This window comes from Callospermophilus lateralis, chromosome 6 (assembly GCF_048772815.1).
Source record: "Callospermophilus lateralis isolate mCalLat2 chromosome 6, mCalLat2.hap1, whole genome shotgun sequence".
Taxonomy (NCBI): domain Eukaryota; kingdom Metazoa; phylum Chordata; class Mammalia; order Rodentia; family Sciuridae; genus Callospermophilus; species Callospermophilus lateralis.
The window spans coordinates 158,658,723-158,684,026 of NC_135310.1; positions in this window are offsets into that span (position 1 = coordinate 158,658,723).

The window sequence follows — 25,304 nt, forward strand, 5'->3', positions numbered from 1 at the left end:
CCAGTGTGCTCAGGACCCATGTGGATAACTTCTGGGGAAGCAATGCTGCCTACCCCTGAGGAGCTCATAACCTCATGCAGAAGGCTAATGGGGAAGCTGAAGATTTTCAGTACAGTCATGTGTGACAAAGCCATTGTGGGGGTGGGGCAAGCATCTAAGATGGCAGTGATGTCTGTCTGGGGAAGGCTTGGAAGGTCTGCATAAAAGCAGTGATCTTTATATGACATCTCAAGGGTACATAGAAGAAAAAAAGGGGAAAGGAATCCTGGACAGAAGGAGGGACGGGTATTAAAAGGCTAAGCACACGGTGGCGTACACCTGTGATCTGAGCAGTTTGTGAGGCTGGGGAAGGAGGATAACGAGTTCAAGGCCAGCCTCAGCAACTTGGAAGCCCCTCAGCTAACTTAATGAGAACCTGTCTCAAAGTAGAAAATTCTAAAGAGGGACAGAAGACTCAGGGAGTTTGAATGAAATAAGAGGTTTGTTGTACATGTTGTAGAGCAGGGCTGTGCCACAGGACAGAGAGGCGGGGATGGGGGAGGCTCAGCGTGAGGGGTACCAGAGAACAGATCTTAGGATTTAGATTTATCTTGCAGGTGTTGGGGATCCACAGGGTTTTGTTAAATTTTCAAATTTTTTTCTTAGTTTTGGTTTTAGATTTTGTGTTTTTAAGAAAAGGGAACGACACACTTGTAATCCCAGCACTTTGGGAGGCCGAACCAGGATGATGGCAAGTTTGAGGCCAGCCTGAGCAATTTAGCAAGACCTGTATCAAAAAACAAAAAGGGAGTGGAGATATGGCCCAGTGGTAGAGCGTCCCAGGCTCAATCCCCAGTACTTAAAAAAAAAAAATTAAAAATAGAGGGAAGGTGAAAGGTGCATCCCACAGAGCAGGGGAGTGGTAAGGAAGAGAAGCAGAAGCTCTTTTCCCACAGCAGTGAAGGACAGCGCTGTCCCCAGTCCACCAGCTCCAGCCCCCAACTTTAACCAAACACATGGCACTCTGCCCTCAACACCAGAAAGCAGTCCCTTCAAATAGCCTCCACTTCCCTTCACTTCTCCAGAAAGCAGAGCCCAGGACAGACACACATACAAGAAGTGCAGAGCATGGGACTCAGGAGCAGAGCAGCAAATAGGGAGGAGGAAGAGGTGACACAGAGACGCAGCCACTGCCCCAGGCAGCTGGCCTCAAGCTCCCCAGCATCCTACCTACTCGCCACAGTGACCCGAGGTTCCTGTCTCTCCTGTGCACCCCTCACTGTCATTCCTTTGGTTCCTGCACTAGTCAGGTCATTAGAGGTAGGTAAGTGCACCTTAATATGCACAGTACTGTTACACACACCCAGACCAACACGCGGAAAAGCGGGTCCCATTCTCGAGAATCACAGGTGGCTGCTCCTTTCCCTCTACAGACTTCCATTCTGCATTGTACTGGGTTGAACAGTGCCATCCACCAAAAGTCATGGACACCTGGCACCTCGGATTCAGACCTCATTTGGGAATGGGGTCTGTACAGATGCACTGCGTTAAGATGGGCTCAGACCCGATTCGGTGGGCTCTGAATCTGACGGAGGCAGTGTTACAAGAGGAGGGAGGCCGACCGAGACACAGCAGTCAGACGGGATAATGGAGGCAGTGAGCTTAGGGACACCACCCAGAGCCAAGGAGCCCAGGGACTGCCAGCAGCCACCAGGAGTGCGAGAGGGCCGGGAGACTGCTGCCTCGGAGCTGCACCTGGGAGGAGCCAACCCCACTGACATCCCAACGGCACACTCTGTTTCGGTGGCTGTCATCGAGGAACTTGGGTACAGCAGCCCTGGGAAACCAATGCAAGCATTGTCCTCACTGGAAACTCCTTGGCCAGGGTCTTTGAGTACCTGGGTTTCTCAGCAGAATGTGAACAATTAGACCTCAAAGTCCATGGACTCAACCAGCCAGCTTGACCATGCCCACCGTACCCTCCCCGAGAGATACACAGAGTCCTAGCCTCTAAAACAGAGGTGGCCATTTTTTTGCTGTAGAATTACCCGACCTTCAGAGAAGCTGAGGAAGGAGTCACAGACAATATATGACATGCACAGATAAAATAATTTAGTTTGTAGATGTTTTAGACGGGGAAAAGACATTTAACCTCAGTGGTTTAAAAGCAAAGAAAAAGGATTTAGCTCTACATTTTAAAAGTTCTCATTTTATGTTGGTGACTCAGACAAGAGAGACAAGATTAGGGTAACACAAGAGAAAAATGACACCTGATTTCATCATGCCTGAGTCACACATTCTTCCAAAGATGATCCTCTAAAGTCTGGATGCAGCAGATCTATGAGTGCGAGGTAGGCGGCATGCCACAGTTTATGAAAACCTTTCTTCAGCTACTTCTGGAAAGTTCATGAAGGAACAGCACCAAAGTGCCCTGGAACTGATGTAACGTGGGTCACAGGAATGAGCGCAGCCACTTGCGCTCCCCCAGGCTTAGCCGAGCACTCTTGTGGAAGACAGTGGCTCTTCTCACAATGACCTGTCCACCTGCACAATGTGGGAACTCCCTTTCATTTCCTAAGATTCTAGAAAAGGCATTCTATGACAACCATTGCAAGACCTTTTTAAATAAGCATTTGTGTTAAATTTTCTAGTTTTGTAAAAGCTGTAAGAGAATGTAAACAATGTAAGAGGATATTTCGTTTTAAAAATAGTCTTTAAATGTCCGATTCCTGATTTTGCAGGTTTATGAAATTGGAAGACAAGAGATGAAGTGGTCCAAGGTTGCCTTTACAGTGTACTTTAAGTTGACTTTAGAATTCGATGTTCTAGATGATGGGTAGCTTTTTGCATTACCCCATACAGTCTCTTCCTAGATGTTCCTGAGCCTTTAAAAAAGAAAGCAAATTTACCACCTATTCCAAATGGTTGCTGTATGATCTCATCACTTTTAGGAGTTAGGATTTGGTAAGACCTAAAGGTTGCACTGAACTTCTTCAATCAAATCCAGGTTTTAGGTCTGGGTATATAGTTCAGTTGGTAGAGTACTTGCCTAGCATGCACAAGGCCCTGGGTTCAATCCCCAGCACCACACACACACACTCAAAAAAAAAATCCAGGCTTCTTATCTGATTGGATTTGGTTTGCATGGCACTCACTAGGTCGGCATTGCGAAATCACGCTGCCTATCAGGACACCCACCGTGGGAGTCTTGCATACTCTGTCTGCGCCACAGATAATAATCTCAAAAAAATCAACTGGAAAACCTCTAGAGGCTCAACTGTACTGTAAGCAACATTCCAGGTCTTCACCCTCTCCTGCCCAGGGTTAAGAAGCTCTTCTTGTATCACCAACAGCAGCCCAGGGTCCGGCCACAGAGCCATAATCCTCTGTGTCAGGGCTACATGTCTGGGAGGCTCCTCTTTGGTCCTTTCTCATTTCTTGGGCTTATTTCACTAAGTATTTAGGAGGAACACTGACTGAACACCTCGGTTCCCAATCCCATTCCTGCTCTCCGCTCTCCAGTTCCCTTTCCCATAGGAGGCACCGGGAGTCTCCCTGGGAAATATTCCCAAATGATTCCTTGGTTTAGACTTAGGCACCCTTCTGTATCCGCGTCATGTCACGTGGGAAGGGAACTGTGTGGACCGGGCCATTTCCTGTCATGGCTACTGCTGCTTTCATTTGTTTCTAAGTTGAGCAGCCAGTTACACACCAGGGTACAGAGGGCCTGGCACGGCAGGGGGCGAGCTTGACAATGAATATGCGCCCCACTGGGCTCTCAGAGAGGACAGGCCTGCTGCGCAAGCCCAGGGAGTGGTGCCAGGGAAGCAGGAGAAAAGCAGAACTGGGGCAGGAAGAGCCCCAAGAGTGCTTCCTCCCTTAGGCACCCGGGCTGCGTCCTGCCTTCTGACACGGCAGCTCATCTCTGCGTCTCCCACAACACACAAAAACACACGCACCCCATCCACCGATTTGTGCTCCACATTCAGGGAAGAAGTAGCATTCCACTCCATGGTGTCCATTAGAGCCGTTGTTACGTGGTTAATGAGTTAATATTTCAAAGCACTTAGAAGTGGGTCCGACCCAGGGTGCTATGTAAATGCTGATAATTACACCATTATATCCATGCACTTATTTTTCCCCATAAAACACTGAACATCTCGTAAAAGCCCAGCATTGAAATAGCTACTACAGAAATAAAGAAAAATCAAATATGGTTCCTGATTTGGAGGATTTCAGTGAGACAGAGACACTGCCACACAGGTGGTGCTGCCCAAACCCTCCTGTCATCACCCTCGAGAGTTACTTGGTCTCAGCCTGTAACTCGGAGTTAAGCATGTTTGCTGTAGAATTATTCCAACCTTCAGAAAAGTTGAGGAAGACACTGCTAGAAAGGGAGGGGCCCTAGGAACTGGAGCGTCATGCGCACGAAGAATCCAAGACTCAGGGAAGTGATGGGCAGATACACAGCTGGTCACTGGTGGACGGAGGGCTCAAACAGAGCAAGGCTCCGAGTGGACGGTGCGTGGTTGCCGTGGTTGCTATGGCTGAGGTTCAACAGCGCAGAAGAGGAAACAAGAGCGAGATGGGACCAATTCTTCTAGTCTCTTCCTAGATGTTCCTGAGCCTTTAAAAAAGAAAGCAAATTTACCACCTGGGGAGAAGGAGAATTTCAGGGTAAAGGTCAATGCTGGTTTCACTCTGGAGTCACATGGACACTGAGATTCTTACACCCAACAGCTTCCAAAATGAATCCTTAGAAACAGCATCAAACTTAATCACTCTGTTATTTACTTTTAGAGTGAGGGTTAAATGGTGAAGGAAACTGAAATGCACTGTGTGGCTCTCCTGTGCTGATGACCTGTGAATTCCACCAGCTTTACCCAAGAGGTTCACGAGCACTCACCAACAACCCCCCCCCCAGACCCCGGAGGTGTCAGTCACCCACACTCCTGAGGGAGCATCCGTCTACGTGCAGGGACGTCCCTCATCAGCAACTGCAGTGGTGCACATCCGGGCTCTCGAGGTGGTTTCTGATATTCTGTCTTTTCCCCAGACCACGCCTCCCAGTTTTGAGAATGGAAAATGTACTCGTGGTGTCTTTTATTTAAAGACAATTTAAAGAATGGATTGCAAGGAAAGAAAGAAGGAAGGCAGGGAGGGAGAAGAAGGAGGGGTGGGGAGGTCTTTCTCCTCATCCACCCAGGGACCCGCTTGGCACAGTCGTTTCTCTAGGAGATTGACGTAGCAACCACCAGGGATTCACTTCCAAAGGGAAACGAGGGCCCTCAAAGAAGCAAGAGGTCTGAACGCCTGAGCGTGCAGTAAGGCCTCATGCATGTGCAGGTCTGTCTGTCCTGGGCCCCTCCCCTCATGTTCTTCTTGGTCATTTGTGGAACTAATCAACTGTTCGGTGAGGTGTGAATTTTGGGGGGTATTTATTTCATTTTATTTTGTTTTTTATTTCTTACTTGTATTTGCAACACTGCTTCTCCTACCCTAACCCATTAATTACCTGTGAATATCTCCCGGTAACCCGGACCTCCTTAGATGAAATAACAGTGGGTGCTGTGCTCACCATTTCAAAACAGGAGGATAATAATGAACTGATCAAAACACAGGGCTCTGACCGTGAGCCAGGGACAGCCACCCTGCTGTGGGCTCTTTCCAACTTTGTTTCCTTTGACACAGAGCTCCACTGAGCACATTCCCAGGGCCACCAGTAGACTGGATTGAACATTGTCGTGTGGGAGGAGAGAAAAGCCAAGGGACAGAGGCACTGTTAGAAAGAGAGGGGCCCTAGGATCTGGGGACTCATGCCTGCGGACTTCTCTCAGCGCTTCTAAAAGCAGGAGAAGAAGGGCGAAGGGTGGGGTCCACTCCGTGGAGAAGCCACCCTACCATCTCAGGGAATGGGCTGTCGGTGGCAGGCGGCTGGAGCTGCACAGGGTCCCAGGACTGGTTCTGGGTGTGGCAACTCCGTGCTGTAGCAGCACTCGAGGCTACAGTTTTGTTATATTTGCAGGGGTTTGCTTCCTGGTTACCTGCAATGTTTCCACCTGGATGGAGGCTGCAGCTGGTTCTAAGTGTCTCAAGGCCAGGAACCAGGATTGCGGTTTCAATGGCGCTCTCTCCAGCACCGAGCAGAACTAGCATCTGCATGATACTTGCCAGCCCGCCTGTTGCTTCTCGGGCATCAGCTCACCTCCTGGTTCTTCACCACGGCTCTGAGAACTCAGTGTGCACATAAATGCAGCTTTGTCTGCAATGATTAGTCACTTTGGTTAAACAGCAACATGTATTTGTTAGAGCACATGCACAGAAGAAGAAAATACAATTTTGTGAAAGGTGAAATATATTGCTAAAAGTCTGGGGAATTTTGAATTCAGGTTTTAGTTTAGAAAACTTCCCAGGAGTATAAAAGAATATGACCAAAAAAACAAAATGAGACTTGTGGGAGGGAAGAATTGAAATGGAGCAAATCAAATCTCCTGCATGTCTAACTTGTCAAAATGAACCTGACTATGGGATATAACTATAACGCTCTAATTTTAAAAATGAGACTCAGGCTTCCCGCAGGAGATAGGTGTTGGGCATGGAGTAATCCTAATTCAGAGGCTTCCAGAAGACCCCGGAAGAGGCGCTCCTCCTGGACACACCCAGCACTGCCCTCAGCTGGCAGGAATGCCTCTCGCAGGGTACTCCAGCCCGCGAAGGACTCACTCCCACCCCACCGAGCAGGGCTCCCTCACAGGGGCCCTTCCCATCACACATGTCCTCAATCAACTGCAGAAGAGCTACTTCCATGTGAGAGGCACCGACTCGGGTGGTGAGGCAGGTGGGAGCCTTGCCTGGGAGCCAGGTTCCCAAGCCCCAGCCAGTCCTCAGCAAATGAGCGAGTGGGTAAAGTGCGACATGCCGGCAAGCACCCTAACCTGGGCAAAGCTGGACCTTAAGCAGAGGTCTCTCGGGTCTCGTCCGCGCTCTTTGAAAGAGGCTTGATCCAAGGAAAGGCTGTCTACGGAGAGAAATAACAAGCACCCCTGCTGTCTCACTGGTCTCCACGGATCCTGTGAACTCCAGAAAACCATCAGGAGCAATCAGAAGTCCATGCCACCACCCTTGTGAGCAGCACCACCGTCACCATCACTTCTCAGATGATAACTGTGTGCTCTCGGGACTTCAAAGCCCAGTGGGTGTCTGTGTAACAGTTAGCCTGACTCTAAATTCACTTGGAGGAGCAACCGGCAGAGGCGGCCATGAGAGCCTTACCAAAGAATAGAGGTGGGACCTGCCCTCCCAGGAGCTGACCGGGTGTCTGACAGCAGTCATATGGTACTGGTGTGGGACAGAGAGGTATCCGAAAATAATGGAAAACTTCAAACAGACCCATGTATATGTCAAAATCTAATGTTTGATAAAGGTGACACTTTAAAGTCTATGAAGAAAGAACATGTGAGTCAATAAGTGATGTTGGGAACATCAGAAAAACACTTGTCCTTATGGAGATTCTATGTAGATGAACTGAATTAGAGAAAACTATTATTCAACGTTCATATAGTTATATCAAAGTGAACCCTGATATTATGTAAAACTAAAGTGAGCTAATGAAAAAATCTAAAGAAGTACTAAAATAAAATATTGGGAAGTGTCTATGACTTTGAGAGTAAGAAAAGGAGAACGAGAGTAAGAAAAGTTCTCCTTAGAATGCAAAAATGTAAGAATCATAAAAAGAATGGCAGATTAGGATACATAGAAATTTAAAATTTCTATATGCCAAGACACCATCAACAGTTAAAACATACAGAAAAGCTGAGAGAAAATGCATAGCGCAAAGTACCACTGTCTCAGTTCAATAAAAAAAGTAAAATGAGCCTGTAGGAAAATGGGTGAAATATAGTGTCAGGCAATTGACCATGAAGGAAATGTGAATGGCCAATACTCCTGAAAGGTCACTCAACCCTACTGATAATCTGCGTGCAGAAGCCACAGGTGACATAGATTTTCTCACCCCAATTTTTAAAAGCTTTGACGAGTCAGGCAAGAGCATGCAGGAAGGGCTATTCTCAGGGGCCACTGGTTGGACTGCCAACTAGTATTGCCACTATGTGCTCATGGCGCAGATCAGGTCGAAGCTCAAGGTATATATACCTTCGAATCCCGCATTTCTAAGTCCTGGTCACTCTCTCAAAGAAAAGCTTGCCCAAGAGAGCTAGAAAGATGTAGGTACAGCATTGCCTGTGCAAGGGAACAATCAGAATCAACCTGAGAGCCCGTCAACAGGAAAACTGTCTTGAAAACACAATGCACAGATCCTAAGGGACCCTGCAGTGGTTAACAACATGCTCCCTACCAACCTGGACTGATCTAGAAAACATTCCAATGGGCAGAGCAGCTGTAGAATAGTGCATGATACTTCTCAGGAGAAGGGAAAATTACATCATTGCACAGGAAAGATATGCCTTAAAAAAAGGCCAGAGAAATCGCCTCTCAATAAAGGGGCAGGGAGGTGGGAATGAATGAAACGGGGGTGGGTAAATGGCTAAAGGGTCGGCCTTCCCTGTAATATTGCCATTTTTAAAGGGATAATATGTTTTTGGGCAATAAAAGTTTAGCTTAAAAACAAAGCTGTTACTTGATGTTTATTGAAAAAATGTGTTAGCCACTGTGGAAAGTGCTTTATAGGTATAATTTTTCTGAAACTGAAACAGGTCTTCCAGTGCTACTGTTCCATTCTGCGGGAGAGAAGTCTGAGCCTGCGAGACAGGAGGCTATGGGTCTACCTGGCCCCATTATGTGTAGTTTGCTGCCTTCTTTAGGGTTAAAGTCGCTCTAGGAGGTGCTTAGAGATGGTGTGTAGTGGGAGCATGGCTTGTCTCCTTGCCTGGGAAGGAGTCTCTAGAATTTGAAGTTCGACATTAGAAAGCAGAGTCAGCGTCACAGAATGGGTCACATTAACCCCTTCAGGGTGGCCAGCTCCAGTGGAAACTAACCCTAGATTTCCAGAGGAAGAGACTGGCGAGGGACAAGGAGACTGGCAGGCACTGGAGAGCCAGGGTGAGCCTCAGCTCACATCTCACCTCCACACTCTAACTACTCTACCATAGGGGACAGCATCCCAGTCCCCCACGAAGGTGGCATGGAAGTTGGAGTGGACGGGCCATGGCTAATACCCATCAAGTGAGAATCAAAGGTCAGACAGTGTTAATCTCTGGAAGGGGCCCTGTGGCTACTGGCAGCGAGTTTTAATTGGGGTCTCTATTAAAGCAATTTTCTCCATAGGGATGTATCACAAAGAAATGACATAATTAAGTCTCATTTGGAAACACTAAGGAATTATTTAGCGCATGGGCTAAGCCAAAAGGAAACATGACCTCCATTAGCTTCATCAGGGGTGGAGGAAGAAAATATGAAGAAACACACTATGGAGAACACAGAGAGCCAGGGAGAAAAGAGTCACCACCTATCAAAATGGAGCTGGGCACCGTCTCCCTCACCCTTGAAGCTCCCATCTCAATCTATTTTGTACCAATCACAAGATAAATCTTTGTAGAATTCCATCTCAATTATCTTGCTAACCCCACTAAAAAGGCTAAATACTAACACCCTTCAGTCTCACACTCCTCTCAATACTGTTCCTCTCTCTGGGGTGCCTTTGTCCTCCCTGAGCTTCACAGGTGACATCTGGAAGCAGCAACCCCCTCACCCTGAGCACCCATGGTCTCTGCTCAGGAGGAGACACGAGGAAAACTAGACCCCAACAACCACCCCGACCTGTCCAGGCCCAAAGTGCCGGCACATTCTCACCCCTCGCAGATTCGACAGGAGCTCAGCCAGCTATCGGAGCCATCACAAAGATGCCTCTACTGTCACCTGTGTGATACAGAGGCACCTCCACTCCGAGCACGCACGTCTGCCTCCAGGGGAAGGAAGGGGCTTTCTCCAGGTGGCCTGCTCTCTGGAGCACTGGTCTGTTGTCAGCCCCATCTCCAAAGAAACCAAAACAGACAAGTGGTCAGTATCACTCACCAGTTTCTGTGGTGTAAAGATTCCCACTACAGCCAATTCCAAGCCACCAGTGGGCCCAGCTCCTGAAGTTAACAACCAGGTCTCCAGGTCCAGCACCAGCGGGCTCCAGCCCACAGAAGTCTTTGACCTTGGGAGGGAAGCCCCCAAAGTCGCAGAGCCAACAGCAATGAGCCCCGTCTGTCTGCTGGCAGTGACTGCAGTAGCTAAGGCAGTGAGCAGGGCCTTGGGGAGGGCAGGAGGACCGGGAGACATATGTGAGACTCTCACCTCTGAGGACTTTAGAGTCATTTGAGTGAAGTGATTTGCAATGTTTTGGTATGAATTCAGTAAAATACCCTCTCGACCCTCTGGAGATCACATCACTGGGGAGGAGAACGGAGCAGCAGCTTTCTAACATGGGATACACCGAGGCTGACAGTCCCCATACGCTGAAGTGATTCAGTAGATGGAAGAAACAGAGACAGTGAAGGAAAACAGCCCCTCTCGCCACATGTTCCTTAAAGTCCCCCAGAGAGATTGGGAGCATCCCACTGCCAGAGGAACCAAGGCTCAGGGGACTCCCATTTGACCCCCCAAAGCCAGGGCGAACCCAGCAGCCCTCTGCATTACAAAGTCCTCTCTCTCCTCCTTCTGCCTCCATGGCCCCAAGTCTTAGGGCCAGTCCTGAAGAGTCCAAAGCCCAGTGCGGCCACACGTAACCTAGCAGAGAAGAGCCCGGATGTGGACCAGGACGGGCTGTGAGGGCCGCAGCTGCAGTCCCAGCACATCGGAGCCAGCACTCAGTAGGGCAGCAGGAGCCAGCGGGAACAGGAGGCAGCTTGTCCTGACGAGCAGGCAAGGCTCTGGGTCTGGAAAGTTGGTACCAAAGTGTAGTGAGCCAAATGCAGACGAGCTGCCTCCAACCACCAGAGATGGCAGGAGCGGGGCCCAGAGAGCAGGGTCCCCACCCACGGCTCCAGGCAGAGGGGCAGCCTTCCCAGGCAGCCTTCGACCTGGGGATTGTGCTCCTGAAGACAGGGGTGGACGGTTCTCCGCCTGGTGTGGAGCTCCCTCCTCCACGGGGTGGGAAATGCCAGCCCGGGGCTGCCAGAGGAGGGCCTGGCCCCCAGCTGCAGCTGATGGCCTCCTCTGGTGATCTTAATGGTCTCTCGGCTCTGCCCCCAGGGGCCTGCCCACCCTGTGGCTGCCAGCTTCCTTGACTCAGCTACAGTAGGAGGACAACAAGTCCCGTCTTTTGTCATTTTCTGGGGAAGCCGGTTCTCAAGGGGACTCTCCTGTGGGCTGGATCAGTTTCATCCACCCCCCTGGAGCAAGCCCCCTCTCTGACTGCGTGACTGCTTTCACCTCTGAAACCCACGAAGGAAAATGCATGTGTCCACTCTGGTGAGGGGAGAGGATTGGGACAATCACCAAAAGATCAAAGATGGCAGCATTACTGACCACTGACACCAGGGGCCCAGCCAGGCCGTGTTGCACCAGTAGCATCCCCTGTGGCCACCCAGGGTCCTCCTCTTCACTCTGCACAGAGAAGGTGGCCCTTTAAGACGCAATAGACTTTGGGGAAAACTAATTATTTTGAAACTCTTGCACCTTTTTCTCCTAAGGCAGATTTTTTGGCCCCTACCCTCCCTCAGTTAAGAGGGAGCACGGCGGTCAGCACGCGGCCGGCACACTAGGAGGACCACTGTCACACGCCCTGGAATTCATCTTGGTGATTTTTATCAACTCAGCTCAAATCACTAATTCAGAGCTCAGAAATGGCACTGCAGGGGGCTAGAAGAGGTCGTTGGATTCCTGACATTTCCATGTCCTTCTGAATCATCTGCCCACTTGCCATCACGAGGAAGTCAGGTAAGAACTTGAAGTCCCTCCCCCTCTCTCAAAAGCAGCCTGCCTCGGTCCTGTCGGCATCTCCCCCACCCCATCCTCTCCCGGAGGATGCCCTCTGCTCCCGTGACACTGAGTTCAGGTCTGGAGCCACCTCCTCTCTGCACCCTGGTACCTTCACATCTGCTGCTGCTCTAGCTGGAACACGGTCCTCTTGTTCCTTTCTTCAGGTTAAGTGCAGTTTATCCTGGAAGACTGTCCTGAGCTAAGTGAGGGACTCACAGCGTAGACCAGCACCTGCAGGACTCTCACCCATCTGCACATCTCACTCTGCCTGCTGAGAGCGAGCACACCATGCTGCGCGACTCTGCGTACTCTGGGAAGCCAGGCACTGTGCATGTCCGGGCCCCTCAGGACCTCTCCAGGCCCAGCATAAAGCCAGCTCCAGCAGGGTGCAGTCAGTAGCTCCCCCACTTACAGAACAAAGCCACAGGCTCTAGGTGTAACATGCTCCTAGTGAATCATCCCAAGGCATTGAAGAAGCATAACACTTACGCAAACCCTTCAGTCCTTTTCTCAGCCCCTGCTGATGTTTCTGTCCATCTGCTTGTTGGTTTTCTGGAGATCTCTGAGCCTCTCGCAGCTCCTTTCAGATCGGTTGGATCTTCGTGCAAGGTCTCACTGGCATCTGAGCAGCACGTCCTATCTGAGATGCTCCCCAAGGCACCTGCTGCTATACCTGGGAGAAGGGAAAAATCCATTTCTAACAAAGAAAACACCTCCAGAGATTCTTTTTCACACCACATACAGATATCATCATGCAATCTATGATTATTTTTAGGTTGTTAATAGATTTCCATTTCCTTCAAGTTGTTGGAGAAGAAAAAAATTCACATTATGGACAAATGCATTTTTCCATTTCACTTTTTTAAAAAAAAGAAATCAGAGTATACTGAATTGAGAAGAAAAAAAAATGCCTGAAGACCCAAAGAGAACCGTTCTCATGATTTCTCATGACACCATATGGTACCAACCAAAGGAAAAGGGCAAGAAGGGGACCAGAGGGATGGGAAGGCGAGGCCGACCGGCCAGGGAGCCCTGTCCATCTGCTTCTCTGCCCTTTCCACTTGTCATTGCTGAACAGAACCTGACATAAAAAAGTTCCACCCACACCCAGGAGCTACTGAGGAAGCTCTGACTACTCATCAAATGTAATCACCTAATTGAGTGAGAGAGAAGGAGAGAGAGAGAAAAAACACCTTTCTGAAGACACTCAAGAACTGCCTCCAAGGAAACCAGCACAGGGCTTTGAAAACATGTTGGATGGTGACTGCCTCTTCTCCCCTATGCTCCTGGTGATACTGTCTAGAAATGATTCTTAGCAGCAGGAAAACGTCAATGAGAACTGGAGCACACACTGAGATGCGGGCCGGATGAGTGTTAGTGGCAGTGTGTCAGCTCAAATCTTGTTGGACAGCCAACATATACGTAGAGAGAGAGAAAAGTGGGTGGATGTGGACAGAGAGCTCACGTTGCAGACAGATACTGTTATGGCTTAGATATGAGGGGTCCCCCAGAAGCTCACGGGTGAGACAGTGCAAGAAGGTTCAGAGGAGAAATGATTGGATTGTGAGAGCCTTAACCCAGTCAGTGGATTGATCCCTGATGGGATTAACTGAGTGGTGGCCAGAGGCAGGTGGGGTGTGGCTGGAGGAGGGTTAATTGGGGGGCACGGCTATGGGTATATATTTTGTATCTGGATCTGGAGTCTCTCTGCTTCCTGAAGTCAGCTGCTTCCCTCTGCCACACTCTCCCACCAAGATGTTCAGCCTCACCTCAAGCCCCAGGAAACGGAGCCAGCTTTCCATGGACTACCACCTCTGAAACCGTGAACCCTCAAATAAACTTTTCCTTCCTACAGTTGTGCTGGTCAGATCCTTTAGTCCCAGCAGTGGAAAAGTTAAGACAAATACTGAATTTCACCTGCTGAATTCAACTAGATATCATTTCATGCCTGACTGCAAGGGTTAAAATTAGAAGGCTCGGATCTGAGGTTGTGGCTCAGTGGTAGAGTGCTTGCCTAGCGTGTGTGAAGCACTGGGTTTGATCCTCAGCACTGCATAAAAATAAATAAAATAAAAAGATATTCTATCCATCTACAACTAAAAAGAATATTTTTAAAAATTAGAAGGCTCAAAACATCTGCTGGAACTCTGACACTGCAGGAAGAACTGTGAAATGGTACAAGACTTTGAAGAACTGCTCCACAGTTTCTGATGAAACTAAACACATACTCCATTTGAACCCAATAAGTCCACTCTGATAAGCCCCCCCAAAATTAAAATATGTGCCCACAAAAAGATGTGTTCATAGCATCGTTACTTAAAATATCACTTGCATGTCCAGATCCAGGTGCTTGGCCATACCACAGAAACACTGAGACAATTCCACAAAGATATGTATGCAAGTCCTTCCATGGAAGCATGTTTATAAAGTGAGTGACGGAAAGCGATGTGAGTGGCAGTTAAGGAAGCTGAGGAGTGGAGCAAGCTCTGTCCTAACAGCCATAAAGATGAAGTGACAGCAGGGAGTTTTATTTCTCAGGCACTTGGGAGTCCGTGAAGCGCCTTCCCATACGTTCTCTCGCTTACTTTGATACTCTCAACAGCTTCTGGAGGTGGGTTGTTGTCGCCACATTCTGTGGGACGTCTTCGGGTACATTAATAACCGTTCCAGGTCTACAGGGCAAAGGTAGAAGCTGACGGACTTCCCACAAGACTCCAGCTCCCGCCTCAGTGTATCGCCAAAAAGAAAAAAGTGCTGTAACTTACATGGGGAGAGGGTTGGGGAAAGAAGGCAGGCCTGCGCGGCTCTCCCACGCTTGACAGAGCCTCAGTGGATACCTTGCCACCCCAGACCGGCAGGTGGGAGGGGGCAAGAGCTCAAGAAAAGCAGGTGTGTGCAGCCTCAGCCCCATCTCCTGAGTCCTGAAAGCCAAGCTCTGAGGGACAGGAGCACCAGGCCCCATAGGCACCTCTGAGAGCAGAACCATCCAGGTGGGTAGACCCCAGCAGGGCCGCCAGGGCAGCCTCTGGGCACTGGCGTTGCTGTGGGTTCTGGCTTCTGTGCAGTGCCAGGATGTCTCCGGCATGGTGATGCAGGGGGCGGCACGGGGCACTCCATTCGGACGGTTGCTGTCCCTGTCTAGGTTTGACATGGTAGCTAATCATGAAGGCCACAGCCACTGAAAACCTTCATCGATCACCTTAGCAAAGGAGGGCGTGCAAGTACGTGTGCAGCGTGTGTTGAAGGAGAGCAAAGTGGGGCCCTGAGCAGAGGCCATTTAACATTTTTAGATCAATGAAGAGGCTATTTTGAGAAGCTCTCTGAAGAGTGGGGTTCTCAGACTGTGCTACTGTGCATTTGAGAAATCATTAAGATAATTAATTCCCAGGCCCAGACCAAAAGCTGAAGTCACCCCAGACACGCTCCAGCCGACCGCTTCCAGGCCCGCCCTCCACGAGACAGGAGGCTGCAGGAGGAAGGTTGGCTTGCTTCCGGAAAGCCTGCTGCCTACCACTCGCCCCAGGCAGGATGCTTTGCTGCCGGGTTACTGCACACGTTGCTGGCAGTGCCACACTGGCTGTGCGTCCCCGTCACATTTATTAACCAAGAGTCTCTTCCAACATGGCACCAAAATGTCATCCTTTCAAACAGGAGAGAGGACTTTGCTCACCCTGTAAACACTGGGGAAGAGAGAAGAATGGTGTCCCTGTTACCCTCTGCTCTGCCACCTGGGGTCCTTCACTCCGCGGGCACTTAACAGCCACATGAGCCTGCAGGACTTGGCCAGGCTCCCCCACACCACAAGGACCCCCCGGGCAGGGCGACCTCCTCACCAGAAGCATCTCAACATCTCAAGACATGCCATGGAGGGGCACAGGAGACCAGAGGGCAGACTCCAGGGTGATGTGGGTCCCACCTAATGCCACACCAGCCCTGGCCCCCAAAAGAGGCGAGTTGAATGTTTCCCCAGCAAAAAGCAGATGCTTCCCAGAAGAGGGAAAAGGCAGCTGTGGCGCACTCCCCAGCCCTGCCAAAAGTCCAGAGAGCTGGCCTGGGGACGGCCTGCCATGGCGGGAGGGGGCTGACCTTTACATCCCAGAGAGAGCGCCGCTGAGATGTGCAGGAAACAGACACGAGAGATGGGGACACAAGGTTAGGGGGATAACTCCATGAACTGGGCCCACTCTGCTGACCCCCCCATGTTTTATTTCCTAGAAGGCAATTTACCTGCAGCTCTGCCTGGCTCCAGGCAACAGGACAATAGAGTCCTCAGCAAGCCTCCTGTTATCCGCAGAAGAAATGGCAGCTCAAAATATGAGGGGCTGGGGCTGGAGCTTGCCTGGCATGCGAGAGGCACTGCGTTCCATCCTTAGCACCACACAAAAATGAAACAAAGATATTGAGTCCACCTACAACTAAAAATATACCCCCAAAAAATGCCAATATGAAGAACTCAAGTTACCCTGTGAGGGGGGGACTCTCGAGACCCTTATACAGAGCGATCCCGGAATGCAAGGTGATAAGGATAATTCCCCCTAACCATAAAATCTGTAAGGACAGGTTCCAATTAGAACCAGTCAGCATGGGCCAAAGTGACCGAGAACTGTCATGGCCGTGGGGAAAGTCTGACGTCATCCTGCTATCAATCAAAAGTCAAGAGGTGGACTTGGGAGGGACTCTCTGGAAACTTCCTGGGGACTCTCAGTAAACTGGAGGGCAGCCAGGGCACACCATCCCCTCCTCTCTGATAGGACCCACTTTTCCCCTCGAGTGTCCCCTTTTGCCCTTCCCCATCCCTTCTAGTGAAGTCATGCCTGTTACTCTGAGTGACATGTCTAAAATCTTTCTGGCACGACTGCAAGAATCGGGGTGCAGAGGGGAACTCTCTGCTGCCTCCGTCTTGTGGCAAGCTTCAGCCCTGTCACAGGGTCAGGCGCTCTGAGGCCTGTTTTAAGGGCACCGGAGACCGGGGTGTCAGAAGGCATGGCAGAAGTGCAGAGAACCGCAGGGTCAGGGTTGGGGGTGGGGGAGGAAACGTGTCTGGCCCTTTCTAGAAGTCCCTAAATGAGCTGCCTGCTAAGAAGGGGCGGCCTAAGGATAGTCCTGAAAGGCCAACACAGAACTTTCTGTACAGGGGCATCTGTTTGAGGATCATGGTCCTAAGTGGTGAGTCTGTGAAAATGAATGCAGAGACCCTGGGAAGCTCACATGCCACTGTCCAAAGTAGACACACAGAAGATTCATCACCAACAGAAGCTCCAGTGTTAGGTCCCAGAGCTCAGAGGGCCCTTCGTCCAACCTGGGCAACAGACAACATGACACTACAGCTCCGTACCGTCACTCCACTGCCACTGCACACCTGCTGCTCAGGTGACTCCACTGGTTCCGGGCTGTGAGACTCAGCAGGAGCTGACCTGGCCGGGGAGCACGGGACTGGGGAGCACGGAGCTCACTGAGACCCTGTGGCTGCCCGGGATGGCCGTGCCCGTGAGAGGAGTGCTTCTCAGCCTCCAGACTCTGAGGGTGAGGCTGGAATGAACCCAGGAGCAGAGTTTGCCCTTAGCACTTGGATGACTTCATTTTCTGTCCCAAAGATGGTAAAACTCCTACACAGGTGCCAGAGATTCAGAGGTTGATGGATTTGCAAAAGGAACCTTCCTCGCTCACCCCTGTTTAGGGGGCCTGAGCTCCCAGCCTGCTCCTTCATTACACTTCTGATTAGAAGTAAGAAAAGTGTATCACACAAAGTGTACACTAGATGTCTAAAAACTAAAATCTACACACTGTTCTAAGCTATCACCAGGGACCAAAGTGAGCAAAATCTTTTTAATTTTTTTTTTCATTTTAATAGACATTTTAATTACGCTGCATCCATAAAATGGAATAATACATGGCTGGTAAAAATCAGACTTTTTGAAAGTTTGAAATGACAAAATACATGCTTCCTACTCTGACTTGAATTTAATCCCCCAAAATAGACCCATTTCAGTCCTCACACACAGCATCTGATAATATGGACTTATTAGGAGATGGGGTCATGGCAGATAAAAGCAAGTTAACATGAAGTCACTTAGGGTGGGCCCTAATCCAAGATGATTGGTGACCTTACAGGAAGACAGGGACACACAGGGAGAAGCTGGTGATTTGGTCACCAGCCAGGATGGCCAGCCACCCCTGGGAGGTAGGAAGAGCCAGGAGAGACTCTCCTTCAACACCTCGCTGAACACCTAGGCTCCAACACTGCGCAGTCACAGGATGCCTGACGTGTGGCGTTCACAACACCAGGCCTGGGGAGCCCTCACACTCACCGGGTTAAGTGGAAAAAAGGAGGGTAGAACTCTACTTGGAGACTGGTGAGTTCCCATTTTCTCCACGTTTACTGGCCCTCTCAATTCCTTCTTGTGTGAATTATCTGTTCACACTTTCCAGGAAAGGTAATGTTTGAGGTTGAGGATGAGTCAGCCTCCAGCTCAGGGCTCTGAGTGCCGGGGTGACTCTGGGCGATGCCCCAAGCCTCCATTACTGTAAGCAGTGGGAACTCAGAGCTGGTAGGGGGACCTGAGCCCTTCCCTGGCCCCTTCCTCACTTCCCTGGAGCTTCCTCTTTGGCATAAAATAGATTTGATGCAGAATTATTTAGCCTAACTTGCTTCCAATGTTTAGAACACATTTCCTGTTCCAAGAGTGTTGAATTGGTACAAGGACAATGGCTTAGGAACATCAAACACTGCATCCATTTCCTGATGGGCTGTTCTAGTTGTCAGGCACTTGGCAGGGCACCCTTGGAATGGGAAATGGGCCCAGATGGGCAGAGAGGCATGTTCCATCTTCCCCCAAGCCTGCCACCCCCACAGCCCTGGCACTGGGAGGCAGGAATCCAAATGCGTGCTATGTCAAGCCACCCTGACTTCCTCTTCCCGGCCCCTACCCACCTTGCCCCTCCATCTCTGTTTTCGGCAAGCCACAGCCTCCTCCCCTCTGCAGTGGGGGCCGGCACAGGGCAAGGCTACCGACGAGGCCCCAGTTCTATTCTAGACTTCATCGCTTTTTATTACTTGGGCGAGCATGGATTTCCACACTGGACCGTGAGCTAGCTCTTCAGCTCAGGGCCATGGCTGACCTACTTCTGCATCTTTCTCACTCCTGTGTGACATGGCGCACGTAAGTTACATCCCCAGGTCAGGAGTGTGGAGTCTGCCTCCTGCGGGTCATCTAGTGCCCTGGAAATGTCATCTAGATGTTTGGGGTCACTGGCCTTGGCTCTGATCTTTCAGCACAAGCTAGAGAGTGAGTCTCTAATTCCCTATCATCTTCCTATCAAGAAGCGGTTCTCATGTTTTCTAGACAGTGTTGTTTAATAAATGCTTTGGAAACTGAGTGACGCCTACCTGAAGTGGGAGGTTGAACTATCAGAAGGCAAGAATACAGGTAAACCAAGGAGCCTTGGGAGAGACAAGATTCGTGCCGGAAAGGAAACAACTAAACGAGGAAGAGAGGAGGAGGACTGGGAGGATGTTGGAGAGCATGACTCTCAGGTCTAAAGGGATAGGTCCTGAGTTCTGATGGCGCTCTGGCGGCCACCGCTGTGGCACACCTACCTGAATTTGGAAGGAGATGGACAGGTCTTTAACCTTTCTCCCAGTGCTGGTGTTCCAGGGCACATTAAGTGACCTGACTTTGACCCATAGCTGCCCAGGCCACTGCAGGAATGTTCACTCCCAAAGGAAAGCCCCCATCTGAGCCAAAGGAAAAGGTGAGATAGAAGCTATGAAAGCTGAACCAGCCCTCAGTCCTGGGCACACAGAGAGTTCATTAATTTTTGGTGCATCAGGCTGGTAAATTTCAAAACATAAAAAAATAGCATAATACTCTTTCTTCTCTGATTCCAGAACACAGTGTCCAAGGCCTGGGTCTAAAACCAGAGGCCTCAGCCTCACCAGCGCTAGCACTAGTCCACATGCATTATTTCTGCAAAGCCAAGTTAAAAATACTGCTTCTAACTTTGTATCAATCCAATAGCTTTTCAAATTTGCTGCCTCCTGGTAGAAAAAAAAAAACAAAAAACATTCCTCCAAAGTTCCGTTTCTCTATCACAGCCTTGGAGTCATATGGGTATCATAATAGTGACACATAACTCTCCTGCGCTGCTTTTATGACATCAGACTTGAGTGGACCTTGGGTAGAAGATGACTAAGGACGCCCCCTCCTCCTTCGTGAGCACAAATGAATCAGACAGCACACCCAGAGCAGTGGGGAGAGCTAGACTATGAATCGAGAGAGATGAGTCTTAAAATCCTCTCCCTGGTCAGGGACGGAATCCTGCCAAGGCCTCTCTAGGCACTGATGACCACCTCCTCCTGATATGTGCTCCAATTAAACTTTAACACCCTCTGACTCTTTGCCATTTCCAAAGCCCAAATGGGATTTCTGTTTATTATGAAACAGGTTTTTATGTTTTTATGATCTGGATTTGGGGGAGGAACAAAGTATTCCACCCAGGTATTTTGGGTACCTGCCGAAAAACAAAAACCCAGCTTATGCACAAGGATGGTCTCCATGGTAGAAGATTAAAACAAAGGAAGCCTTTGGCATAGATTCCTCTAGAAGTTAGAGAAATGGTATGAGGTCTACCATTTCGTTAGATGGACATTTTAGGTTTATGTATACAATCGGCAAAGCTGGAGCCAAAGAAGCCACTGCATACACTCAGTGTGGATTATGAAAACATCCTTCCATTTCTCCTCCAAAAAACCAAACTATCAGATTATACTATAAAATAGAACTCAGAGAGAAAGAAATCTTCAGTCCCTTGCTGTCCAGGAAGTAGGGATATCATTAGGCTTTTGAGTAACACACGGATCTTGAGAAGCAATATCGCTCTGCTGCCATTGCTACTGATGGTTTTATATTTGCCACAGAAGGGAAGGAAGAGGGGAGTTGGCTACCTTTAATCCAGAAGCCTCGGGCCCCACTGTCTTTGAGGTCCCTTCCTCCAATGCTGGCAGGTCTATTTTTTTACTAATAGATAAAAACAACGATCAACTCCTCATGGAGAATTCAACAGGGTAAGATACACACCAAGAGGAGTATAATTTGGAATATTTCAGGAAGTGGACAGAAGTTGAGGAAAGACTTCTGAGCAATGGATTTCCTGAGAGCCCCTTAATTCACAGTAATACTACCCCCAGTCAGCTGAATTTGTGACCTGTCCCACTGAATCCCCTCTGGCAGACAGAAGCCAGCTGAGCATCACCTGAGGCTCACCAACTCTTAACATGAACCAGTTACCCATAAATCAGCTCAGGCCCTGGCAGTGCGTCTTATGACTCAAACTTGAACACATCAGTCTGAAATGGTTTTAGAAGCTACCTAAGGCTGGAAGAGAGAGCCTGAGACATGTGTGCCTTGCCCAGGTCCTCCTTCATGGTCAACCAGAAAGTTACCTGGGAGCAGAGGAAATCGACACTGTCCCCACCTACCACACACTGGTGTTTGAATGAAATCGCCCCAGCACCTCTTCCCAGGGAGAGCTGGAGATAATCTGTTGAATTCTACACCTTTGACTCTAAGCCTTTATTTCCCCTGTGACTCCAACATGACCCCAGAGCCATGATTTCAGTAATGGTGGAGGCAACTTGAGCCAACCCAGAACTTAGACCAAGTACAAGGACAGGCAACTAATGGTAACAGCATGCCTCAGCAGCTGTGACGGCTTCAACCAGCAATCAGGAAGCTGTCACTAGGCGGTCTGGGTGACTGCACCCCCGTGGCAGCAATGCCTGTAGTGACTTTCAGTGCATCGCTTATGCTCCTACCCTCTACTTCACACTGCTAGCAGGAAGCGAGGGATTCACCAAGCAGAGCAAGCTCAGGGTGTTGCCAAGCCTACCACGGGGAGCCTGGCAAGGACGCCAAGCCAGGTTTCCCCCACCGTGCATGCTTCTTACCATCCCATCAAGACCTGCACTCTGACCTGCCCCAGGAGGCAGATGAACGGGCTGTGGCTGAAAACAGAGATGCTGGTCTGTCTTATGCAGAATTATATCCATACATGCTTATACGTGTATATTCACCAAGTTCTTTCCTCCAGTTCTAGCAATACTGAGGATGTTTAAGACCTCAATGGCTGGACGTGATAGCGCACGCCTGTGATCCCAATGGCTGGGGAGGCTAAGGCGGGAGGATCGCAAGTTCAAAGCCAGCCTCAGCAGTCACAAGGCACTAAGCAACTCAGTGAGACCCTGTCTCTAAATAGTGCTGGGGATGTGGCTCAGGGGTCCAGTGCCTCTGAGTTCAGTCAATGGTGCCCCCCCAAAACAAAGACCTCTTATGAGTGACCACAAAGCACAGGTGAAACCAAGCCCTATATTTTAAATCTTTCAGATCTTGTTCAAAGATCTCTCTCTCTCTCCCTCTCTCCCTCTCTCTCTCTCTCTCTCTCTCTCTCTCTCTCTCTCTCTCTCTCTCTCTCACACACACACACACACACATACACACACACCAGTTCACTCTTACATGATATCAACTGCTTATGAAAGATTTGTCCTAAAGATATAAAGACATTTCTCAAAAGAAGAGATCCCAATGACCAATAAATTTATGAAAAAACTATTCGACATCAGTAGCCATCAGAGAATGCAGCTCAGAAGCACAGGTGACAGCATCTTGCCTGTTACAACAGCAACTGGCGTGATGTCGGGAAGGGGGACTCTCATACACTGCTGGTGGGAATGTCAGTAGGACAGCCACTATGGAGGGAAATATGGAGGTTTCTCCAAAAGCTAAAACAGGTCTACCATACGTGATCTAGCAATCCCTCTTGTGGGTATCTATCCAAGGAAATGAAATCAGCCTACCAAAGAGAAGCCTATACACCCATGTTTATTGTGACACTATTCACACAGCCAAGATGAATGAGCCCTGAGGTCCATCAACAGGTGAATGGACAAAGTAGCTGTGGTAGTATCCACGACGGAGTATGAGCCACCAAGAGAAGGATGTCCTGCATTTGCAGTGGGACAGAAGGACCTGGAGGACTTCATGCAAAGGTAACAAGTCAGGCACAGAGAGGGGAACCCCACAGCCTCTCATTCAGATGCTAATAAAGGTCCATCTGAAGGTAGAATCTTGATTGCCAGATGCTGGGAAGGCAGGGTGGGAAGGAAGGGAGCTGAAGAAAGGAACGGGCACATGGATTAGAGGCACAAGTTCTAGTTCCACATGCCACGACAGCTCTACGGCTCATAGTAACCTAGAGAAGAGCTCAAAACGCCCAACACCAGGTACTGATAAGGAGATGGAGATGGTAATTAACTCCACTTAATCAGTACACATTGTGCACATGTATCGAAATACCTCGTAAATGTGTACAATTATCATGTGTGAATCCAAAAATGTGTCAGGAGACGGAAATGCTAGCTACCCTGATTGGATTATTACGTCTGATGTGTGTGTATATAAATATATACCATATTTTCACATTGTACCCTGTGATATGTACAATCAAATAACAATAAAAACATACAAAATAAAAATAAAGATTCACCCTCCAACCTTTAGCTGCAACTCAAGTTTACAACCGTGACAAGACCTGTCTCCTTTCTGAAAAACTGACGTTAGAAAGCGCTCCCACGGGCTATGAAGTGCCTACTGTGCCTGCACTCATGTGCTGGAACAAGAATGAGAAACCCGGGAGAGACCGCTACTGTCCGAGGAAGCATAAACAGAAGGAAGAGAAACAGCCCAGGAGTCAAGACCCAGTTCTACAGCTAGCAGAGTCCTCCATGTGTTCTCTTTCACCCCCTCTCTACCTCCTTCCTGCAGCAAGGCGTTTTTAAATATCTCCATGTGCCAAGGTCCAGTGGTTGAGATGCTTTCCTAGAAGCCATCTCAGATTGGTGTCCTTTGCCCCCAAATCAGAAGGAATTTCTGGGATCCTTCAGCTCCCTCTACAGCTGTCGGCTTCTCTTCTAGGACACTTTCTTCCATGCGTCCTGATTATTTATGAGCATGTCTTATTTTCAAGACTAGATACGATCGGAAACCTCTGAGGACAGAATCCACGGATCTGTGAACCCCAACATAACCCAGCACAGAGCCCTGACCATCGTGTGTAATAAGCATTGAAGGATTCTCTCCATGTGACACAGCCCACAACCATGTGAGGGTGAAGGAACTGAAACTGGAGAAACCTGAGGGCTCTCATCCCGGGTCACACCAACAGGGCTGGCGTTCCACAGGGAAGTCAGAGTGACCTCCCGGGCCTCCAGAACCCTGCACACCTCTTTGTCAGCTGGGAAGCAGATGCTGATTCCAGCTGCCCAGGGCCCTCCCTGGGACCTGGGACCTGGGACCCCTCATCCAGCAGGCACAAAAGCAATGACTTTCATGGCAGGGACTTCCAAAATGAGGCTTCATTCTGCAGCTGACACCCGTTTTCCATGCTTTTGCTATGAAATTCTGCGACTTTCGCCCCCCTGGTGTACAGACTTGTCTTCCTCTACGGCAACAGGCACCTCACCACTTGTTAAGGTTGGGATGTGAGGTGTCCCCAAAAGCTCACGTGTGAGACAGTTGTGAGACAGTGCAGAATGTTAAGAGAGAAATGATTGCATTGTGAGAGTCTTAACCCCATCGGTGAATTAATCCCCTGAGAGGGATGAACGAGTGGGAACTGAAGTGGTGGGTTGGCTGGGGAGGGGGAATTGGGGCGTGGCGTTGGGGTATATATACTTGTATTTGGCGAGTAGAGCCTCTCTCTGCTTCTTGAACACCATGATGTGAGCTGCTTCCCTCTGCCACACACTCCACCATGATGTTCAGCCTCATCTCGAGCCCCGAGAAATGAGGCTGGCCTTCTGTGGACTAAGACCTCTGAAACCGTGAGCCCTCAAATAAACCATTTCTCTTAGAATCATACTGGTCAGGTCCTTTAGTCACAGCAGTGAAAAAGCTGACTAAAATACCGCTCTTCTTAGTGCATTGGGGCTGATTTAGCTTATGATCTACTAAGTTCCATGGAAAAGAGTTGATGAGTTATCAGTAATCAGACTTCTCAAATAGGGAGACCAGGAGGGATCGACCAGGAGGCAGCGTTGAGGGAAGGTGGAGTAGCTAAGCAGAATGTGCAGGAGGGCCTTGGGAGCAGGGGGGGTGGGGCCTTGGGAGCTGGGAGCCGACCTTCATCAGAAACGACAGCGACAGCAGAGCCTGGAGCAGAACAAAACAGCCAAACCCCTCGTCCAAGAAGCAGGACAGTGTTTTTTATTTTTTTCCTTTTCTCAGTGGTCTTCTCCCAACTCTTGTGGTGGCTTTTATTTGCTGTCTAATGTGCTTCTGTGGGAGAAGTACAACCACAGGGCACGTGCAGACCTGTGCAGAAACCAGAGCCTGACCACACAAGGG